Raw genomic sequence first — 22,887 nt, 5'->3', positions numbered from 1 at the left:
GGCCACCCGGACCTCAGGAAATCACTCGAGTTACTTCACGGAAGTCAGGTCCCCTTTTGTGCTGGAAGGGGAACTTCCGCATTACTCTCTACCCCTTTAATTGGAATAGGGCGTCTTCACGTGTTGAATCCATAAAGTGTGTTTTCCTCTCCAATGGGGACGGATGTTAGGGAAGTTTGTGAGTGGCATAAAGCATTTCAAGTACCTTTTGGCCTTTCAAGAGGAAATGTGGGATTTCTCTTGAGATCCTGCAGCACAAAATTACCTCTTCTTGCATAGAGAGGATAATTTTGTTGTGTTTCTTTAGTTGCGGCTTGAAGCAGCGGGTACTTTTTCGATTTGCGACGGGAACCTCAAGAACTCGCTCCAATTGTTTCAGGGAAAACAAGTCCCCTTTTGTTTGGAAGGGGAACTTCCGGGTTACTCTTGAGCCTTTAAATGGGAATATTGCCTCTTCTCGATTTGAGTCCATAAAGTGTGTTCTCCACTCCACTGAGGCCGGATGTTAGGGAACATTCAGAGTCGCAAAAAGGGTATCAAGTACCCTTTTGCCTTTCAAGCGTGAATGTGGGATTTCTCTTGAGATTCTGCAGCGCAAAATTTCCTCATCTCGCACTGAGGGGATAATATTGTGGTGTTTCTTTAGTTGCGGCGGTAAGCCGGTGGTACTTCTGGATTTGTGAAGGGAACGTCAGGAACTCGCTAGGTTTGCTTCAGATAAGTCAAGTCTCCTTGTGTGTTGGAAGGGGAACTTTCGGGTTACTCTCAGTCTGTTAAATGGGAATATTGTCTCTTCTCGATTTGAGTCAATATAGTGTGTTCTCCTCTCCACAGATGACAGATGTTAGGGAACATTCTGAGTCGCATAAAGGGAGTGAAGTACACTTTTGCCTTTCAATTTGGAATGTGGGATTTCTCTTGAGATCCTGCAGGGCAAAATTTCCTCATCTCGAATTGAGGGCATAATTTTGTGGTATTTCTCTAAGAGTTGTGGGAAGCTGGGCATACTACTGGAGTTGCGAAGGGGACCTCAGGAACTCACTTGAGTTATTTCAGGGAAGTCTGGTCGTCTTTTGTGCTGGAAGGGGAACTTCGAGATTACTCTCTAGCCGTTTAATTGGAATAGGGCCTCTTCTGTTGTTGAATCCATAATGTGTATTCTCCTCTCCAATGGGGACGGGTGTTAGGGAACTTTGTGAGTGGCTTAAAGTGTGTCAAGTACCCTTTTACCTTTCAAGCGGGAATGTGGGATTTCTCTTGAGATTCTGCAGCACAAAATTTCCTCATCTTGCTTTGAGGGAATAATTTTGTGATGTTTCTCCAATTGCGGCCGGAAGCTGTGGGTACTACTGGAGTTACGACGTGGACCTCAGCAACTCAGTCGAGTTACTTCAGGGAAGTCAGGTCCCCTTTTTTGCTGGAAGAGGAACTTCCGGATTACTCTCTAGCCGTTTAATTGGAATAGGGCGTCTTCACGTGTTGAATCCATAAAGTGTGTTCTCCTCTCCAATGGGGACGGATGTTAGGGAACTTTCTGAGTGAAATAAAGTGTGTCATGTACCCTTTTTCCTTTTAAGAGGGAATGTGGGATTTCTTTTGAAATCCTGCAGCGCAAAATTTCCTCATCTCGAATTTAGGGCATAATTTTGTGGTTTTCTCTAATAGTGGTGGGAAGATGGGGATACTACTGGAGTTGTGACGGGGACCACAGGAAATCACTTGAGTTATTGCAGAGAAGTCTGGTCGCCTTTTGTGCTGGAGGGGGAACATCTAGATTACTCTCTAGCCCTTTAATTGGAATAGGCCTCTTCTGGTGTTGAATCCATAAAGTGTGTTCTCCTCTCCAATGGGGGCGGATGTTAGGGAACTTTCTGAGTGGCATAAAGTGTGTCAAGTACCCTTTTACCTTTCAAGCGGGAATGTGGGATTTCTCTTGAGATTCTCCTTCGCAAAATTTCCTCATCTCGCATTGAGGGGATAAATTTGTGGTGTTTCTCGAATTGCGGCGGGAAGCTGGGGATAATTCTCGAGTTGCGACGCGGGCCTCAGGAACTCACTCGAGTTACTTCAGGGAAGTCAGGTCCCCTTTTGTGTTGGAAGGGGAACTTCCAGGTTACTCTCGAGCCGTTAAATGTGAATATTGCCTCTTCACGATTTGAGTCCATAAAGTGTTTTCTCCTCTCCACTGACGACGGATGTTAGGGAACATTCTGAGTCGCAAAAAAGTACCCTTTTGCCTTTCAAGCGGGAATGTGGGATTTCTCTTGAGATTCTGCATTGCAAAATTTCCTCATCTCGCCTTGAGGGGATAATATTTGGTGTTTCTCGAATTGCGGTGGGAAGTTGGGGATATTCTCAACGTGCAACGGAGACCTCAGGAACTCACTCCAGTTACTTCAGGGAAGTCAGGTCCCCTTTTTGCTGGAAAATTGAAAGTCTATTTGGGACCAGCCTCGATATGGCCCAGGGTAACCTCGGGATGAACGGCGTCGGCGTCAGAGCTAGAGAGAGAGAAAGAGAGAGAGACAGGGGCTGATGATTCCCTGGTTTACGCTGGAAACCAATAAAACCCCAGCAGGGGACTTGCTCTGTTTACGTAGGCCGCAGGCGCCCTCTCAAATCACTGGAGGCACCCCACCAGGGCACCCCCTCGAGTGGGTCTTAGAAGCCCAGGCAGAGAAGTAAACTCAGAGGGCCCAGCGCTCCAAGGATCTCAACCAGAAAAACGAGAATAGAGAAAAGGATGGAAAAAGAGAAAGAACGACACGGGGAGACCAAGCTTCAGTGAGCAAGGCCCAAAACTTTATTTTCCAGTGTTGCTTTTATACCCTAAGTTATGCGCATAAGAAACAGACAAAGGGAGGTATAGAGTCACGCCAAAATCGCGTGGGGTCAGCAGTCTTGACCCTTATCAGGATCAGGGCTTATTTTTGTGTGTCTTGTGATAAAAGTTTTAGGTGGTTTACATCCTCTTCTGGCCAGGGGCCCTGCTAACAGTTTATGGCCCTCTCTCCTAACAATAGGTTAGTTAGCAAGTAAAAGGCTTATATTCTTTTAAGGTGACTTTCCTAGAGTCAGGTGCTAGACACATAACAAAGTTACATTCCTATAAGGCACCGGTGTAGTGAGCTGCAAGAAAGGAATTTATTAACTTAAGATCTGATGTGGTTAAATCAAAGGCTACTAGTTATATTCTCTATATGTGATTAATATATTTCCAAGGATACAATAGATAGAGGAAACTGCAGCAAGCATTGATTCAACAATGAAACCTTTTTTAGTACTACTATAATGATTTTAACTTCTTCAACAGATTCCTGTATTTTAGAATATTAGGCTTTCTGTCCTTGCATGGCTGGGAGGCTATAAACAGTCACACTCATAGTTGTAAGAGCCCGGACATACTTGTCATGCAAGTTAGAAAGCTATCAGAGGGGCTTGGATTAGAACACTCCTATTAAGCCGAGGAGAACTTTTAAACTACAGCTCTGAATTAATGTTTTCAGAGAAAGATGGTTGGGGGGAAGCCCCTGTAAGTATTAGAGGACTTGATAAGAGGCGTAAGAGAGTAAAGCAGTCAGACTCTAGTTTGCTTTGGGGTAGATGCTCAGGTAAGTCCAGGGGGTTCCTCGAGCCCTGATTAGCCTTTGCCCGTCAGGCCTCTTCCCCAATTGACCTTTGCCATGGGTAGGATTTCCCTCGCTGGCTCCCGGCAAACGTCCGTATTACCTTTGAGCCCTTTAAAGGGAATAGGGCCTCTTCTCGATTTGAGTCCATAAAGTGTGTTCTCCTCTCCACTGAGGACGGATGTTAGGGAACATTCTGAATGGCACAAAGTGTGTCAAGTACGCTTTTGCCTTTCAAGCAGGAATGTGGGATTTTACTTGAGATTCTGCAGCGCAAAATTACCTCATCTCGCATTGAGGGGACAATTTTGTGATGATTCTGGAGTTTTGGCGGGAAGCAGGGGGTACTTCTCAAGTTGCGACGGGGATCACAGGAATTCGCTCGATTTGCTTTAGGGAAGTCAAGTTCCCTTTTGTGTTGGAAGGAGAATTTTCGGATTACTCTCGAGCCTTTAAATGGAAATATTGCCTCTCTTGATTTGAGTCCATAAAGTGTGTTCCCCTGTCCACTGAGGACGGATGTTAGGGAACATTTTGAGTCGCATGAAGGGAGTCAAGTACACTTTTGCCTTTCAAGCGGGAATGTGGGATTTCTCTTGAGATTCTGCAGCGGAAAGTTTCCTAATCTCTCATTGAGGGGATAATTTTGTGGTATTTCTTGAATTGCGGCGAGAAGCTGGGGTACTTGTCGAGGTGCGACGGGGACCTCGGGAACTCACTCGAGTAACTTCAGGGAAGTCAGCTCCCCTTTTGTGCTGGAAGGGGAACTTCCGGATTACTCTCTAGCCCTTTAATTGGAATAGGGCCTCTTCTCGTGTTGAATCCATAAAATGTGTTCTCCTCTCCACTGAGGACGGATGTTAGGGAACTTTGTGAGTGGCATCAAGTGTGTCAAGTACCCTTTTGCCTTTCAAGCGGGAATGTGGGATTTCTCTTGAGATCCTGCAGCAAAAAATTACCTCATCTCGCATAGAGGGGATAATTTTGTGGTGTTTCTCGTGTTGCGGCGGGAAGCAGCGGGTACTTTTCGATTTGAGATGGAACCTCAGGAACTCGCTCCAATTGCTTCAGGGAAGTCAAGTCCCTTTTTGTGTTGGAAGAGGAACTTCTGGGTTACTTTCGAGCTGTTAAATGGGAATATTGCTTCTTCTGAATTTGAGGCCATAAACTGTGTTCCCCTCTCCACTGAGGACGGATGTTAGGGAATATTCTGAGTCTCCTAAAGGGAGTCAAGTACCCTTTTACTTTTCAAGCTGGAATGTGGGATTTCTCTTGAGATTCTGCAGCACAAAATTTCCTCATCTCGCATTGAGGGGATAATTTTGTGGTGTTTTTCGAATTGCTGCGGGAAGCTGGGGGTACTTCTTGAGTTGCGACGCGGACCTCAGCGACTCACTCGAGTTACTTCAGGGAAGTCAGGTCCCCTTTTTTGCTGGAAGGGGAACTTCCGGATTACTCTCTAGCCCTTTAATTGGAATAGGGCGTCTTGACATGTTGAATCCAAAAAGTTTGTTCTCCTCTCCGATGGGGACGGATGTTAGGGAACTTTCTGAGTGGCATAAAGTCTGTCAAGCACCCTTTTGCCTTTCAAGCGTGAATGTGGGATTTCTCTTGTGATTCTGTCGCCCAAAATTTCCTCATCTCGCATTGAGGGGATAAAGTTGTGGTGTTTCTCCAATTGCGGCGGGAAGCTGGTGGTACTTCTCGAGTTGTGACTTGGACCTCAACAACTCACTCGAGTTACTTCAGGGAAGTTAGATCCCCTTTTGTGCTAGAAGCGGAACTTCTGGATTACTCTCGAGCCCTTAATAGGGAACATTGCCTCCTCTCGATTTCAGTGCATAAATGGTGTTCTCCTCTCCTTGAGGACGGATGTTAGGGAACATTCTGAGTCTCCTAAAGGGCGTGAAGTGCCCTTTTACTTTTCAAGCGGGAATGTGGGATTTCTCCTGAGATTCTGCAGCACAAAATTTCCTCATTTTGCTTTGAGGGGATAATTTTGTGGTGTTTCTCCAATTGAGTCGGGAAGCTGGGGGTACTTCTCGAGTTGCGACGCGGACCTGAGGGACTCACTCGAGTTTCTTTAGGGAAGTCAGGTCCCCTTTTTTGCTGGAAGGGGAACTTCCGGATTACTCTCTAGCCCTTTAATTGAAATAGGGCGTCTTCACGTTTTGAATCCAGAAAGTGTGTTCTCCTCTCCAATGGGGACGGATGTTAGGGAACTTTCTGAGTGAAATAAAGTATGTCAAGTACCCTTTGGCCTTTCAAGCGGGAATGTGGGATTTCTCTTGAGATTGTGCAGCGAAAAATTACCTCATGTCGCATTAAGGGGAAAATTTTGTTGTGTTTCTTTAGTTGCGGCGAGAAGCCGGGGATACATCTGGATATGGGAAGGGAACGTCAGGAACTCTCTAGGGTTGATTGAGGGAAGTCAAGTTCCCTTTTGTGTTGGAAGGGAAACTTCCGGGTTACTCTCGAGCCTTTAAATGGTAATATTGCCTCTTCTCAATTTGAGTCCATAAAGTGTGTTCTCCTCTCCACGGAGGGCGGATGTTTGTGAACATTCAGATTCGCATAAAGGGTATCAATACCCTTTTGCCTTTCAAGCGGGAATTTGGGAATTCTCTTGAGAACCAGCAGTGGAAAATTTCCTCATCTCGCATTGAGGGGATAATATTGTGGTGTTTTTTTTTTTTTTTTTTTTGCAGCAGGAAGCCGGCGGTACTTCTGGATTTGCGAAGGGAACATCAGGAACTCGCTAGGGTTGCTACAGGGAAGTCAAGTCCCCTTTTGTGTTGGAAGGGAACTTCCGAGTTACTCTCGAGCTGTTAAATGGGAATATTGCCTCTTCTCGATTTGAGTCAGTATAGTGTGTTCCTCTCTCCACAGAGGATGGATGTTAGGGAACATTCTGAGTCGCATAAAGGGAGTGAAGTACACTTTTGCCTTTCAAGTTGGAATGTAGGATTTCTCTTGAGATTCTGCAGGGCAAAATTTCCTCATCTCGAATTGAGGGCATAATTTTCTGGTATTTCTCTAATAGTTCTGGAAAGCTAGGCGTACTACTGGTTTGCGACGGGGACCTCAGGAAATCACTTGAGTTATTTCAGGGAAGTCTGGTCGTCTTTTATGCTGGAAGGGGAACTTCGAGATTACTCTCTAGCCCTTTAATTGGAATAGGGCCTCTTCTGGTGTAGAATCCATAAAGTGTGTTCTCCTCTCCAATGAGGGCGGATGTTAGGGAACTTTCTGAGTGGCATAACGTGTGTCAAGTACCCTTTTGCCTTTCAAGCGGGAATGTGGGATTTCTCTTGATATTCTGCTTCGCAAAATTACCTCATCTCCCATTGAGGGGATAATTTTGTTGTCTTACTTTAGTTGCAGCGGGAAGCTGGGAGTACTTCTGGATATGGGAAGGGAACGTCAGGAACTCGCTAGGGTTGCTTCAGGGAAGTCAAGTTCCCTTTTGTGTTCGAAGGGGAACTTCCGGTTTATTCTCGAGCCGTTAAATGGGAATATTGCCTCTTCTCAAAATGAGTCCATAAAGTGTGTTCTCCTCTCAATTGCTGACAGATGTTAAGGAACATTCTGAGTCGCATAAAGGCAGTCAAATACCCTTTTACTTTTCAAGCGTGAATGTGGGATTTCTCTTGAGATACTGCAGCCCAAAATTTCCTCATCTCGCATTGAGGGGATAATTTTGTGGGGTTTCTCGAATTGCGGCGGGAAGCTGGGGGTACTTCTCGAGTTGTGACGTGGACCTCAGCAACTCACGCGAGTTACTTCAGGGAAGTCAGGAGCCCTTTTGTTCTAGAAGGAGAACTTCTGGATTACTCTCGAGCCCTTAATAGGGAATATTGCCTCCTCTCGATTTCAGTGCATAAATTGTGTTCTCCTCTCCTTGAGGACTGATATTAGGGAACATTCTGAGTCGCCTAAAGGCAGTCAAGTACCCTTTTACTTTTCAAGCGGGGATGTGGGATTTCTCTTGAGATTCTGCAGCACAAAATTTCCTCATCATGTTTTGAGGGGATCATTTTGTTGTGTTCCTTTTTTGTAGCGGGAAGCCGGGGCTACTTTTCGAGTTGCGACGTGGACTTCAGCGACTCACTCCAGTTCCTTCAGGGAAGTCAGGTCCCCTTTTTTGCTGGAAGGGGAACTTCCGGATTACTCTCTAGCCCTTTAATTGGAATAGGGCGTCTTCACGTGTTGAATCCAGAAAGTGTGTTCTCCTCTCCAATGGGGACGGATGTTAGGGAACTTTCTGAGTGAAATAAAGTATGTAAAGTACCCTTTGGCCTTTCAAGCGGGAATGTGGGATTTCTCTTGAGATTCTGCAGCGCAAAATTACCTCATCTCTCATTGAGGGGATAATTTTGTTGTATTTCTTTAGTTGCGATGGGAAGCTGGGGGTACTTCTGGATATGGGAAGGGAACGTCAGGAACTCGCTAGGGTTGCTTCAGGGAAGTCAAATTCCGTTTGTTTTTGGAAGGGAAACTTCCGGGTTACTCTCGAGCCCTTAAATGGGAATATTGCCTCTTCTCAATTTGAGTCCATAAAGTGTGTTCTCCTCTCCACGGAGGACGGATGTTAGTGAACATTCAGAGTCGCATAAAGGGTATCAAGTACGGTTTTGCCTTTCCAGCGTGAGTGTGGGATTTCTCTTGAGATTCTCCAGCGGAAAATTTCCTCATCTCACATTGAGGGGATAATATTGTGGTGTTTCTTTTTTGCGGCGGGAAGCCGGTGGTGCTTCTGGACTTACGAAGTGAATGTCATGAACTCGCTAGGGTTGCTTCAGGTAAGTCAAGTCCCCTTTTGTGTTGGAAGGGGAACATCCGGATTATTCTCGAGCCCTTAAATGAGAATATTGCCTCCTCTCCATTTCAGTGCATAAATTGTGTTCTCCTCTCATTGAGGACGGATCTTAGTGAACATTCTGAGTCGCCTAAAGGGAGTAATGTATCCTTTTACTTTTCAAGCGGGAATGTGGGATTTCTGTTGACATTTTGCAGGACAAAATTTCCTCGTCTCGCATTGAGGGGATAAATTTGTGGTTTTTCTCGAATTGCGGCGGGAAGCTGGGGATAATTCTAGAGTTGCGACGCGGACCTCCGGAACTCACTCGAGTTACTTCAGGGAAGTCAGGTCCCCTTTTTTGCTGGAAGGGGAACTTCCAGATTAATCTCTAGCCCTTTAATTGGAATAGGGCGTCTTCACGTGTTGAATCCATAAAGTGTGTTCTCCTCTCCAATGGGGATGGATATTAGGGAAATTTCTGAGTGGCATAAAGGGTTTCAAGTACCCTTTTGCCTTTCAAGAGGGAATGTGGGATTTCTCGTGAGATTCTGCTTGCAAAATTACCTCACCTCGCATTGAGGGGATAATTTTTTCGTGTTTCTTTAGTTGCGATGGGAAGCCGGGGGTATATCTGGATTTTCGAAGGGAACGTTAGAAATTCGCTAGGGTTGCTTCAGGGAAGTCAAGTCCCCTTTTGTGTTGGAAAGGAAACTTCCGTGTTACTCTCGAGCCGTTAAATAGGAATATTGCCTCTTCTGGATTTGAGGCCATAAATTGTGTTCCCCTCTCCACTGAGGATGGATGTTAGGGAACTTTCTGAGTCACATGAATGGAGTCAAGTAAGATTTTTGTTCAAGTGTGAATGTGGGATTTCTCTTGAGATTCTACAGCACAAAATTTCCTCATCTCATTTTGAGGGGATAATTTTGTGTTGTTTCTCGAATTGCGGCAGGAAAATTTGGGTACTTCCCGAGTAGTGTCGCGGACCTCATCACCTCCCTCGAGTTACTTCAGTGAAGTCAAGTCCCCTTTTGTGCTAGAAGGGGAACTTCTGGATTACTCTCGAGCCCTTTATAGGGAATATTGCCTCCTCTCGATTTCAGAGCATAAATTGTGTTCTCCTCTCCTTGAGGACGCATGTTAGGGAACATTCTGAGTCGCCTAAAGGGAGTCAAGTACCCTTTTACTTTTCAAGCGGGAATGTGGGATTTCTCTTGAGATTCTGCAGCACAAAATTCCCTCATATCGCTTTGAGGGAATAATTTTGTTGTGTTTCTCGAATTGCGGCAGGAAGCTGGGGGTACTTCTCGAGTTGCGACACGGACCTCAGCGACTCACTCGAGTTACTTCAGGGAAGTCAGGTCCCCTTTTGTGCTGGAAGGGGATCTTCCGGATTACTCTCTAGCCCTTTAATTGGAATAGAGCGTCTTCACGTGGTGAATCCATAAAGTGTGTTCTCCTCTCCAATGGGGACGGATATTAGGGAACTTTCTGAGTGAAATAAAGTATGTCAAGTACCCTTTTGCCTTTCAAGCGGGCATGTGGGGTTTCTCTTGAGATTCTGCAGCGCAGAATTACCTCATCTCCTATTTAGGGCATAATTTTGTAGTATTTCTCTAATAGTGGTCGGAAGCTGGGGGTACTACTGGAGTTGCGACGGGGACCTCAGGAAATCACTTGAGTTATTTCATAAAAATCTGGTCGCCCTTTGTGCTGGAAGGGGAACTTCTAGATTACTCACTAGCCCTTTAATTGGAATAGGGCCTCTTCTGGTGTTGAATCCATAAAGTGTGTTCTCCTCTCCAATGGGGGCGGATGTTAGGGAACTTTCTGAGTGGCATAAAGTGTGTCAAGTACCCTTTTACCTTTCAAGCGGGAATGTGGGATTTCTCTTGAGATTCTGCTTGGCAAAATTACCTCATCTCGCACTGAGGGGATAATTTTGTTGTGTTTCTTTAGTTAGGCGGGAAACCGGGGGTACTTCTGGATATGGGAAGGGAATATCAAGAACACGCTAGGTTGCTTCAGGGAATTCAAGTCCCCTTTTGTGTTGGATGGGTACTTCTGGGTTACTCTCCAGCCGTTAAATGGGAAAATTGCCTCTTCTCGATTTGAGTCCATAAATTGTGTTCCCCTCTCCACTGAGGACGGATGTTCGGGAACATTCTGAGTCGCATAAATTGAGTCAAGCCCCCTTTTTCCTTTCAAGCGGGAATGTGGGATTTCTCTTGCGATTCTGCAGCTCAAAATTTCCTCATCTCGGATTGAGGGGATAATTTTGTGGTGTTTCTCGAATTGCAGCGGGACGCTGGTGGTACTACTGGAGTTGTGAGGAGGACCTCAGGAACTCACTCGTTTTGCTTCAGGGAAGTCAGGTCCCCTTTTGTGCTGGAAGGGGAACTTCCGTATTACGCTCTAGCCCTTTATTTGGAATAAGGCCTCTTCTCCTGGTGAATCCATAAAGTGTGTTCTCCTCTCCAATGGGGACGGATGTTAGGGAACTTTGTGAGTGGCTTAAAGTGTATCAAGTACCCTTTTGACTTTCAAGCGGGAATGTGGGATTTCTCTTGAGATTCTGCAGCGCAAAATTTCCTCCTCTCTCATTGAGGGGATAATTTTGTGGTGTTTCTCGTGTTGCAGCTGGAAGCAGGGGGTACTTCTGGAGTTGCGACGGGGACCTCAGGAACTCGCTCGGGTTGTTTAAGGAAGTCAAGTCCCCTTTTGTGTTGGAAGGGGAAAATCGGGATTACTCTCTAGCCGTTAAATGAGAATATTGCATCTTCTCGATTTCAGTGCATAAATTGTGTTCTCCTCTCCTTGAGGACGGATGTTAGGGAACATTCTGAGTCGCCTAAAGGGAGTCAAGTACCCTTTTACTTTTCAAGCGGGAAGGTGGGATTTCTCTGCTGCACAAATTTTCCTCATCTCGCATTGAGGGGATAGATTTGTTGTATTTCTCGAATTGCGGCGGGAAGCTGGGGATAATTCTCGAGTTGCGTCGCGGACCTCAGGAACTCACTCGAGTTACTTCAGGGAAGTCAGGTCCCCTTTTGTGTTGGAAGGGGAACTTCCGTTTTACTCGCGAGCCATTTATGTGAATATTGCCTCTTCACGGTTTGAGTCCATAAAGTGTGTTCTCCTCTCCACTGAGGACGGATGTTAGTCAACATTCAGAGTCTCATAAATGGTATCAATTACCCTTTTGCATTTTAAACGGGAATGTGGGTTTTCTCTTGAGATTCTTCAGAGGAAAATTTCCTCATCGTTCATTGAGGGGATAATATTGTGGTGTTTCTTTTTTGTTGCGGGAAGTCGGAGGAACTTCTCGATTTGCGAAGGGAACGTCAGGAACTCGCTAGGGTTTTTTCAGGGAAGTCATGTCTCTTTTTGTGTTGGAAGGGGAACTTCCGGGTTAATCTCGAGCAGTTAAATGGGAATATTGCTTCTTCTGGATTTGAGGCCATAAATTGTGATCCCCTCTCCACTGAGGACGGATGTTAGGGAACATTCAGAGTCGCATGAAGGGAGTCAAGTACCCTTTTTCCTTTCAAGCGGGAATGTGGGATTTCTCTTGAGATTCTGCATCTCAAAATTTCCTCATCTCGCATTGAGGGGATAATTTTGTGGTATTTCATGAATTTTGGCAGGAAGCTGGGGGTACTACTGCAGTTGCGAGGTGGACCTCAGGAACTCACTGGTGTTGCTTCAGGGAAGTCAGGTCCCCTTTTGTGCGGGAAGGGGAACTTCCAGATCACTCTGTAGCCCTTTAATTGGAATAGGGCGTCTTCACGTTTTGAATCCATAAGTGTGTTCTCCTATCCAATGGGGACGGATGCTAGGGAAATTTATGAGTGGCATAAAGTGTGTCAAGTACCCTTTTGCCTTTCAAGTGGAAATGTGAGATTTCTCCTGAGATTCTGCAGCGCAAAATTTCCTCATCTCGCATTGAGGGGATAATATTGTGGTGTTTCTCAAACTGAGGCGGGAAGTTGGGGGTATTCTCAACGTGCAACGGAGACCTCAGGAACTCACTCCAGTTACTTCAGGGAAGTCAGGTCCCATTTTGTGCTGGAAAGGGAACGTCCGTATTACTTTTGAGCCCTTTAAAGGGAATAGGGCCTCTCCTCAATTTGAGTCCGTAAAGAGTGTTCTCCTCTCCACTGAGGACGGATGTTAGGGAACATTCTTAATGGCACAAAGTGTGTCAAGTATGCTTTTGCCTTTCAAGCAGGAATGTGGGATTTCACTTGAGATTCTGCAGCGCAAAATTACCTCATCTCGCCCTGAGGGGACAAATTTTGATGATTCTCGAGTTTCGGCGGGAAGCAGGGGGTACTTCTCGAGTTGCGATGGGTATCACAGGAACTCACTCTCTTTGCTTTAGGGATGTCAAGTTCCCTTTTGTGTTAGAAGGAGAACTTTCGGATTACTCTCCAGCCGTTAAATGGAAATATTGCCTGTCTTGATTTGAGTCTATAAATTGGGTTCCCCTCTCCACTGAGGACGGATATTAGCGTACATTTTGAGTCGCATGAAGGGAGTCAAGTACCCTTTTGCCTTTCAAGCGTGAATGTGGGATTTCTCTTGAGATTGTGCAGCGGATAATTTCCTCATCTCGCATTAAGGGGATAATTTTGTGGTATTTTTTGAGTGGTGGCGAGAAGCTGGGGTACTTATTGAGGTGCGACGGGGACCTCAGGAACTCACTCGAGTAACTTCATGGAAGTCAGGTCCACTTTTGTGCTGGAAGGGGAACTTCCAGATTACTCTCTAGGCCTTTAATTGGAATAGGGCCTCTTTTCGTGTTGAATCCATAAAATGTGTTCTCCTTTCCACTGAGGACGGATGTTAGGGAACTTTGTGAGTGACATCAAGTGTGTCAAGTACCCTTTTGCCTTTCAAGCGGGAATGTGGGATTGCTCTTGAGATCCTGCAGTGCAATATTATGTCATCTCACATAGAGGGGATAATTTTGTGGTGTTTCTCGTGTTGCGGCGGGAAGCAGCGTGTACTTTTCGATTTGCAATGGAACCTGAAAAACTCGCTCCAATTGCTTCAGGGAAGTCAAGTCCCCTTTTGTGTTGGAAGGGGAACTTCCGGGTTACTCTCGAGCCGTTAAATGGGAATATTGCCTCTTCTGGATTTGATGCCATAAATTGTGTTCCCCTCTCCACTGAGGACGGATGTTAGGGAACATTCTGAGTCGTATAAAGGGAGTCAAGTAACCTTTTTCCTTTCAAGCATGAAGGTGGGATTTCTCTTGAGATTCTACAGCACAAAATTTCCTCATCTCGTTTTGAGGGGATAATTTTGTGGTGTTTCTCGAATTGCGGCGGGAAGCTGGGGGTACTTCTCGAGTAGTGATGCAGACCTCAGCACCTCACTCGAGTTACTTCAGGGAAGTCAAGTCCCCTTTTGTGCTAGAAGGGGAACTTCTGGATTACTCTCGAGCCCTTAATATTGAATATTGCCTCCTCTCGATTTCAGTGCATAAATTGTGTTCTACTCTCCTTGAGGACGGATGTTAGGGAAATTTCTGAGTCGCTTAAAGGGAGTCAAGTACCCTTTTTCCTTTCAAGCGGGAATGTGGGATTTCTCTTGAGATTCTGCAGTTCAAAATTTCCTCATCTCGCATTGAGGGGATTATTTTGTGGTATTTCTCGAATTGCGGCGAGAAGCAGGGGGTACTACTGGAGTTGCGAGGGGGACCTCAGGAACTCACTCGTGTTGCTTCAGGGAAGTCAGGTCCCCTTTTGTGCTAGAAGGGGAACTTCCAGATTACTCTCTAGCCCTTAAATTGAAATAGGGCGTCTTCATGTGTTGAATACATAAAGTGTGTTCTCCTCTCCAATGGGGACGGATATTAGGGAAATTTTTGAGTAGCATGAAGTGTGTCAAGTACCCTTTTGACGTTCAAACGGGAATTTGGGATTTCTCTTGAGATTCTGCAGTGCAAAATTACCTCATTTCGCATTAAGGGGATAATATTGAGGTGTTTCCTTTGTTGCGGCGGGAAGCCGGGGGTTCTTTTGGATTTGAGAAGGGAATGTCAGGAATTCTCTAGGGTTTTTTCAGGGAAGTCAAGTCCCGTTTTCTGTTGGAAGTGTAACTTCCGGGTTACTCTCGACCTGTTAAATGGGAATATTGCCTCTTCTCGATTTGAGTCAATATAGTGTGTTCCCCTCTCCACAGAAGACGGATGTTAGGGAACATTCTGAGTCGCATAAAGGGAGTCAAGTACCCTTTTTCCTTTCAAGCGGGAATGTGGGATTTCTCTTGAGATCCTGCAGTGCAAAATTTCCTCATCTCGATTTGAGGGCATAATTTTGTGGTATTTCTCTAATAGTGGTGGGAAGCTGAGCGTACTACTGGAGTTACGACGGGGACCTCAGGAACTCACTTGAGTTATTTTAGAGAAGTCTGGTCGCCGTTTAGGCCGGAAGGGGAACTTCTAGATTATTCTCTAGCCCTTTAATGGGAATAGGGCGTCTTCACGTGTTCAATCTATAAAGTGTGTTCTCCTCTCAAATGGGGATGGATGTTAGGGAATTTTGTGAATGGCCTAAAGTGTGTCAAGTAACCATTTGTCTTTAAAGCGGGAATGTGGGATTTCTCTTGAAATCCTGCTGCGCAAAAATACCTCATTTCACGTAGAGGGGATAATTTAGTGGTGTTTCTCCTGTTGCAGCGGGAAACAGTGGGTTCTTTAAGATTTGCGACGGGAACGTCAGGAACTCGCTCCAATTGCTTCATGGAAGTCAAGTCCCCTTTTGTGTTGGAAGGGGAACTTCCGGGTTACTCTAGAGCCTTTAAATGGTAATATTGCCTCTTCTCAATTTGAGTCCATAAAGTGTGTTCTCCTCTCCACTGAGGACTGATGTTAGCGAACATTCAGAGTCGCATAAATGGTATCAAGTACCCTTTTGCCTTTTAAGCGGGAATGTGGGATTTCTCTTGAGATTCTGCAGCGCAAAATTTCCTCATCTCGCATTAAGGGGATAATATTGAGGTGTTTCTTTTGTTGCGGCGGGAAGCCGGGGGTTCTTTTTGATTTGCGAAGGGAACATCAGGAACTCGCTAGGGTTGCTTCAAGGAATTCAAGTCCCCTTTTGTGTTCTTACAGGAACTTCCGAGTTACTCTCGAGCCGTTAAATGTGAATATTGCCTCTTCACAATTTGAGTCCATAAAGTGTGTTCTCTCCACTGAGGACGGATGTTAGGGAACATACTGAGTCGCATAAAGAGAGTTAAGTACGCTTTTGCCTGTCAAGCGGGAATGTGGATTTCTCTTGAGATACTTCATTGCAAAATTTCCTCATCTCGCATTGAGGGGATAATATTGTGCTGTTTCTGGAACTGAGGCGGGAAGTTGGGGGTATTCTCGACCTGCAACGGAGACCTCAGGAACTCACTCCAGTTACTTCAGGGAAGTCAGGTCCCCTTTTGTGTTGGAAAGGGAAGGTCCGTATTACTTTTGAGCCCTTTAAAGGGAATAGGGCCTCTTCTCGATTTGAGTCCATAAAGTGTGTTCTCCTCTCCACTGAGGACGGATGTTAGGGAACATTCTGAATGGCACAAAGTGTGTCAAGTACGCTTTTGCCTTTCAAGCGGGAATGTGGGATTTCACTTGAAATTCTGCAGCGCAAAATTATCTCATTTCGCATTAAGGGGACAATTTTGTGATGATTCTGGAGTTTCGGAGGGAAGCAGGGGGTATTTCTCAAGTTGCAACGGGGATCACAGGAACTCGCTTGATTTGTTTTAGGGAAGTCAAGTTCCCTTTTGTGTTGGAAGGAGAACTGTCGGATTACTCTCGAGACTTTACATGGAAATATTGCCCTTCTTGATTTGAGTCCATAAAGTGTGTTCCCCTCTCCACTGAGAACGGATGTTAGGGAACATTTTGAGTCGCATTAAGGGAGTCAATTACCCTTTTGCCTTTCAAGCGTGAATGTGGGATTTCTCTTGAGATTCTGCAGCGGATAATTTCCTCATCTAGCATTGAGGGGATGATATTGTGGTATTTCTTAAATTGCAGCGAGAAGCTGGGATACTTATCGAGGTGCCACAGGGGCCTCAGGAACTCACTCGAGTAACTTCAGGGAAGTCAGGTCCCCTTTTGTGCTGGAAGGGGAACTTCCGGATTACTCTCTAGCCCTTTAATTGGAATAGGGCCTCTTCTCGTGTTGAATCCATAAAATGTGTTCTCCTCTCCACTGAGAACGGATGTTAGGGAACTTTGTGAGTGGCATAACGTGTGTCAAGTAACCTTTTGCCTTTCAAGCGAGAATGTGGGATTTCTCTTGAGATCCTGCAGCGCAAAATTACCTCATCTCACATAGAGGGGATAATTTTGTAGTGTTTCTCGTGTTGCGGCGGGAAGCAGCAGGTATTTTTTGATTTGCGATGGAACCTCAGGAACTCGCTCCAATTGCTTCAGGGAAATCAAGTCCTTTTTTGTGTTGGAAGGGGAACTTCCAGGTTACTCTCGAGCCGTTAAATGGTAATATTGCCTCTTCTGGATTTGATGCCATAAATTGTGTTCCCCTCTCCACTGAGAACGGATGTTAGGGAACAATCTGAGTCGCCTATAGGGAGTCAAGTACACTTTTAATTTTCAAGCGTGAAGGTGGGATTTCTCTTGAGATTCTGCAGCACGCAATTTCCTCATCTCGCTTTGAGGGGATAATATTGTTGTGTTTCTCGAATTGCGGCGGGTACTTCTCGAGTTGTGACGCGGACCACAGTGACTCACTCGAGTTACTTCAGGGAAGTCAGGTCCCCTTTTTTGCTGGAAGTGGAACATCCGAATTGCTCTCTAGCCCTTTAATTGGAATAGGGCGTCTTCATGTGTTGAATCCAAAAAGTGTGTTCTCCTCTCCAATGTGGACGAATGTTAGGGAAATTTCTGATTTGGAAAGGGATACTTCCCTTTTAATCTCGAGCCGTTAAATGTGAATAGGAACTCATCTCGAATTCAGTCCATAAAGTGTGTTCTCCTCTCCAAAGTGGACAGATTTTAGTGAAATTTCTGAGTTGCATAATGAATGTCAAGTACCCTTTTGCCTTTCAAGAGGGAATGTGGTATTTCTCTTGAGATTCTGCAGCGCAAAATTTCCTCATCTCGCATTGAAGGGATAATTTTGTGGTGTTTCTCGTGTTGAAGGGGAAATCTGGGTGTACTTCTCGAGTTGCGACGCGGACCACAGCGACTCACTCAAGTTACTTCAGGGAATTCAGGTCCCCTTTGGTGTTGGAAGGGGAACTTTCGGTTTACTCTCAAGCCGTTAAATGGGAATAGGGGCTCATCTCGAATTGACTCTATAAAGTGTGTTCTCCTGTCCAATGGGGACGGCTGTGTGAGGGAACTATCTGAGTCGCATCAAGGGTGTCAAGCAACCTTTTGCCTTTCAAGAGGGAATGTGGTATTTCCCTTGACATTCTGCAGCGCAAAATTTCCTCATCTCGCATTGAGGGGATAATTTTGTCGTGTTTCTTGAGTTGCGACGGGAAGTTAGGGGTACTTCTCGAATTGCCACGTGGCCCTAAGAATTCGCTCGGGTTGCTTCAGGAAAGTCAGGTCCCATTTTGTATTGGAAGGGGAACTTCCGGTTTACTCTCGAGCCTTTAAATGGGAATAGGGGCTCATCTTATATTGAGTCTATAAAGTGTGTTCTCCTGTCCAATGGGGACGGCTGTGTGAAGGAACTATCTGAGTTGCATCAAGGGTGTCAAGCAACCTTTTGCCTTTCAAGAGGGAAAGTGGTATTTGTCTTGAGATTCTGCAGCGCAAAATTTCCTCATCTCGCATTGAGGAGATAATTAATGGTGCATCTCGAATTGCGGATGGAAGCTGGGGGTACATATGAAATTTCAACGGGGACCTCAGTAACTTGCTCGGGTTGCTTCAGGGAAGTCAGGTCCCCTTTGGTGTTGGAAGGGAAACTTCTGGTTTACTCTCGAGCCGTTTTTTCGGAATAGGGCTTCATCTCGAATTGAATCCCTAATGTGTATTCTCCTCTCCAATGGGGACTGATGTTAGTGAAATTTCTGAGTCACATAAAGGGTGTCAAGTACCATTTTGCCTTTCAAAAGGGAATGTGATATTTCTCTTGAGATTCTGTAGCGCAAAATTTCCTCATCACGCATTGAGGGGATAATTTTCTGGTGATTCTCGTGTTGAAGGGGAAAGCTGGGTATACTTCACGAGTTGCGACGGGGACCTCAGGAACTCGCTCGGGTTGCTTCAGGGAAGTCGGTCCCCTTTGGTGTTGGAAGGGGAACTTCCGGTTTACTCTCGAGCCGTTAAGTAGGAATAGGCGCTCATCTCAAATTGAGTCCATAAAGTGTGTTCTCCTCTCCAATGTGGACGGCTGTTTGAGGGATGTTTCTGAATCGCATAACCGGTGTCAATTACCCTTTTGCCTTTCAAGAGGCAATGTGGTTTTTCTCTTGAGATTCCGCAGCGCAAAATTTCCTCATCTCGCATTGAGGAGATGATTTTGTGGTGTTTCTTGAGTTGCAGCGGGAAGCTGGTTGTACTTCTCGAGTTGCGATGGGGACCTCAGGAACTCGCTCGGGTTGCTTCAGGGAAGTCAGTTCCCCTTTGGTGTCGGAAGGCTAAATTCCGGTTTCCTCTCGAGCCGTTAAATGGGAATAGGATCTTATCTCGAATAGAGTATATAAAATGTGTTCTCCTCTCCAATGGGAAGGCTGTGTAAGGAACTTTCTGAGTCGCATAACCGGTGTCAAGTAACCTTTTGCCTTTCAAGAGGGAAGGTGGTATTTCTCTTGAGATTCTGCCGCGCAAAATTTCCTCATCTCGCATTGAGCGGATTATTTTGTGGTATTTCTCAAGTTGCGGCGGGAAGCTGGAGGTACTTCTCGAGTTGTGACGGGGACCTCAGGAACTCGCTCGGTTTGCTTCAGGGAAGTCAGGTCCTCTTTGGTGTTGGAAGGGGTACTTCCGGTTTACTCTCGAGCCGTTAAATGGGAATAGGAATTCATCTCGATATCAGTCCATAAAGTGTGTTCTCTACTCCAATGTGGACAGATTTTAGTGAAATTTCTGTGTCGCATAAAGAATGTCAAGTACCCTTTTGCCTTTCAAGAGGGAATGTGGTATTTCTTTTGAGATTCTGCAGTACAATATTTCCTCATGTCGTATTGAGGGGATAATTTTGTGGTGTTTCACGAGTTGCGGCGGGAAGTTGGGGGTAATTCTCGAGTTGCGACCCAGACCTCAGGAACTCGCTCGGGATGCTTCAGGGAATTCAGGTCTCCTTTGTTGTTGGAAAAGGAAATTCCGGTTTACTCTCGAGCCATTAAATGGGAATAGGTGCTCATCTCGAATTGAGTCCATAAAATATGTCCTCCACTCCAATGGGGACAACTGTGATGGAACTTTCTGAGTCGCATAAAGGATGTCAAGTACCCTTTTGCCTTTCAAGAGGAAATGTGGTATTTCTCTTGAGATTCTGCAGCGCAAAATTTCCTCATCTCGCATTGAGGGGATAATTAATGGTGCATCTCGAATTGCGGATGGAAGCTGGGGGTACATATGAAATTTCAACGGGAACTTTAGTAACTTGCTCGGGTTGCTTCAGGGAAGTCAGGTCCCCTTTGGTGTTGGAAGGGAAACTTCTGGTTTACTCTCGAGCCGTTTTTTCGGAATAGGGCTTCATCTCGAATTGAATCCCTAATGTGTATTCTCCTCTCCAATGGGGACTGATGTTAGTGAAATTTCTGAGTCACATAAAGGGTGTCAAGTACCATTTTGCCTTTCAAAAGGGAATGTGATATTTCTCTTGAGATTCTGTAGCGCAAAATTTCCTCATCACGCATTGAGGGGATAATTTTCTGGTGATTCTCGTGTTGAAGGGGAAAGCTGGGTATACTTCTCGAGTTGCGACGGGGACCTCAGGAACTCGCTCGGGTTGCTTCAGGGAAGTCGGTCCCCTTTGGTGTTGGAAGGGGAACTTCCGGTTTACTCTCGAGCCGTTTAATAGTAATAGGGGCTCATCTCAAATTGAGTCCATAAAGTGTGTTCTCCTTTCCAATGGGGACGGCTGTGTGAGGGAACTTTCTGAGTCGCATCAAGGGTGTCAAGCAAACTTTTGCTTTTCAAGAGGGAATGTGGTATTTCACTTGACATTCTGCAGCGCAAAATTTCCTCATCTCGCATTGAGGGGAAAATTTTTTCGTGTTTATCGAGTTACGACGGGAATTTGGGGGTACTTCTCGAGTTTCAACGTGGACTTCAGGAACTCGCTCGGGTTGCTTCAGGGAAGTCGGGTCCCCTGTAATGTTGGAAGGAGAACTTCCTGATTACTCTCCAGCCGTTAAATGGGAATAGGGGCTCATCTCAAATTGAGTCCATAAATTGTGCTCTCCTCTCCAATGTGGAGTGATGTTAGGGAAATTTTGGAGTCGCATGAAGTGTTTCAAGTACGCTTTTGCCTTTCAAGAGGGAATGTGGTATTTCTCTTGAGATTCTGCAGCGCAAAATTTCCTCATCTCGCATTGAGGGTTAAATTTGTGGTGTTTCTGGATATGCGGCGGAAACCTGGGGGTACTCCTCGAGTTGCGACGGGGACCTCAGGAACTCGCTCGGGTTGTTTCAGGGAAGTCGGGTCCCCTATTTTGTTGGAAGGGGAACTTCCTGTTTACTCTCGAGCCGTTAAATGGGAATAGGAGCTCATCTCGAATTGAGTTCATAAAGTGTGTTCTCCTGTCCAATTGGAACGGCTGTATGAGGGAACATTCTGTGTCGCATAAAGGGTGTGAACTACCCCTTTGCCTTTCAAAAGGGTATGTGGGATATCTCTTGAGATTCTGCAGCGCAAACTATCCTCATCTCGCATTGAGGGGATAATTTTGTGGTGTTTCTCGAGTAGAGGCGCAAAGCTGGGGGTACTTCTTGAGTAGGGACGGGGACCTCAGGAACTCACTCCCTTTGATTCAAGGATGTCAGGTCCCCTTTGGTGTTGGAAGGGGAACTTCCGGTTTACTCTTGAGCCGTTAAATAGGAATAGGCCATCATCTCGAATTGTGTCCATAAAGTTTGTTCTCCTCTCCAAAGGCGACAGATGTTCGTAAAATTTCTGAGTCGCATAAAAGGTGTCAAGTACCATTTTTCCTTTCAAGAGGAAATGTGGTATTTCTCTTGAGATTCCTCAGCGCAAAATTTATTCATTTCCCATTGAAGGGATAATTTTGTAGTGTTTCTCGAGTTGCGGCGTGAAGGTGAGGGTACATCTAGAGTTGCGACGGGGACCTAGGGAACGCGCTATGGTTGCTTCAGGGAAGTCAGATCCCCTGTAAAGTTGGAAGGGGAACTTCCAGTTTACTCTCGAGCAGTTAAATGGGAATAGGGGCTCGTCTCGAATTGAGTCCATAAAGTGTGCTCTCCTCTCCAATGCGGAGTGATGTTACTGAAATTTTGGAGACGCATGAAGTGTTTCAAGTACGCTTTTGCCTTTCAAGAGGGAATGTGGTATTTCTCTTGAGATTCTGCAGCGCAAAATTTCCTCATCTCACATTGAGGTGATAATTTTGTGGTGTTTCTCGTGTTTAGAGGGAGCTGGGGGAACTTTTCGAGTTGCGACGGGGACCTCAGGAATTCGCTCGGGTTGCTTCAGGGAAGTCAGGTCCCCTTTTGTGTTGGAAGGGGGACTTCCGGTTTCCTCTCGAGCCGTTAAATGGGAATAGGGGCTCATCTCGAATTGAGTTCATAAAGTGAGTTCTCCTCTCCAATGGGGACTGACGTTAGTGAAATTTCTGAGTCGCATAAAGGGTGTCAATGACCCTTTTGCCTTTCAAGAGGAAATGTGGTATTTCTCCTGAGATTCTGCAGCGCAAAATTTCCTCATCTCGCATTGAGGGTATAATTTTGTGGTGTTTCTCGAGTTGCGGCGCGAAGCTGGGTTACTTCTCGAGTTGCGATGGGGACCTCTGGAACTCGCTCGGGTTGCTTCAGGGAAGTCAGGTCGCCTTTTGTGTTGGAAGGGGAACTTCCGGTTTGCTCTCCAGCTATTAATTGGGAATAGGGCCTCATCTCGAATTGAGTCCATACAGTGTGCTCTCCTGTCCAATGGGGACCGCTGTTTGAGGGAAATTTCTAAGTCTCATAAAGGGTGTCAAGTACCGTTTTGCCTTTCAAGAGGGAATGTGGTATTTCTCTTGAAATTCTGCGGGTCAAAATTTCCCCATCTTCTATTGAGGGGATAATTTTTTGATGTCTCTCGAGTTGCGGCGGGAAGCTTGGGACACCTCTGGAGTTTCGACGGGGACCTCAGGAACTCGCTCTTGTTGCTTCAGGGATGTCAGTTCCCCTTTTGTGTTGGAAGGACAACTTCCTGTTTACTCTCGAGCCATTAAATTGAAATAGGGCCTCATCCTGAATTGTGTCCATAAGGTGTGTTCCCCTATCCAATGGTGACTGATATTAGTGAAATTTCT

Source organism: Moschus berezovskii, chromosome 5 (genome assembly GCF_049115385.1).
Source record: "Moschus berezovskii isolate FMDL1 chromosome 5, NW_MosBer_1.0, whole genome shotgun sequence".
Lineage (NCBI taxonomy): Eukaryota > Metazoa > Chordata > Mammalia > Artiodactyla > Moschidae > Moschus > Moschus berezovskii.
This window is presented reverse-complemented; position numbering follows the sequence as displayed.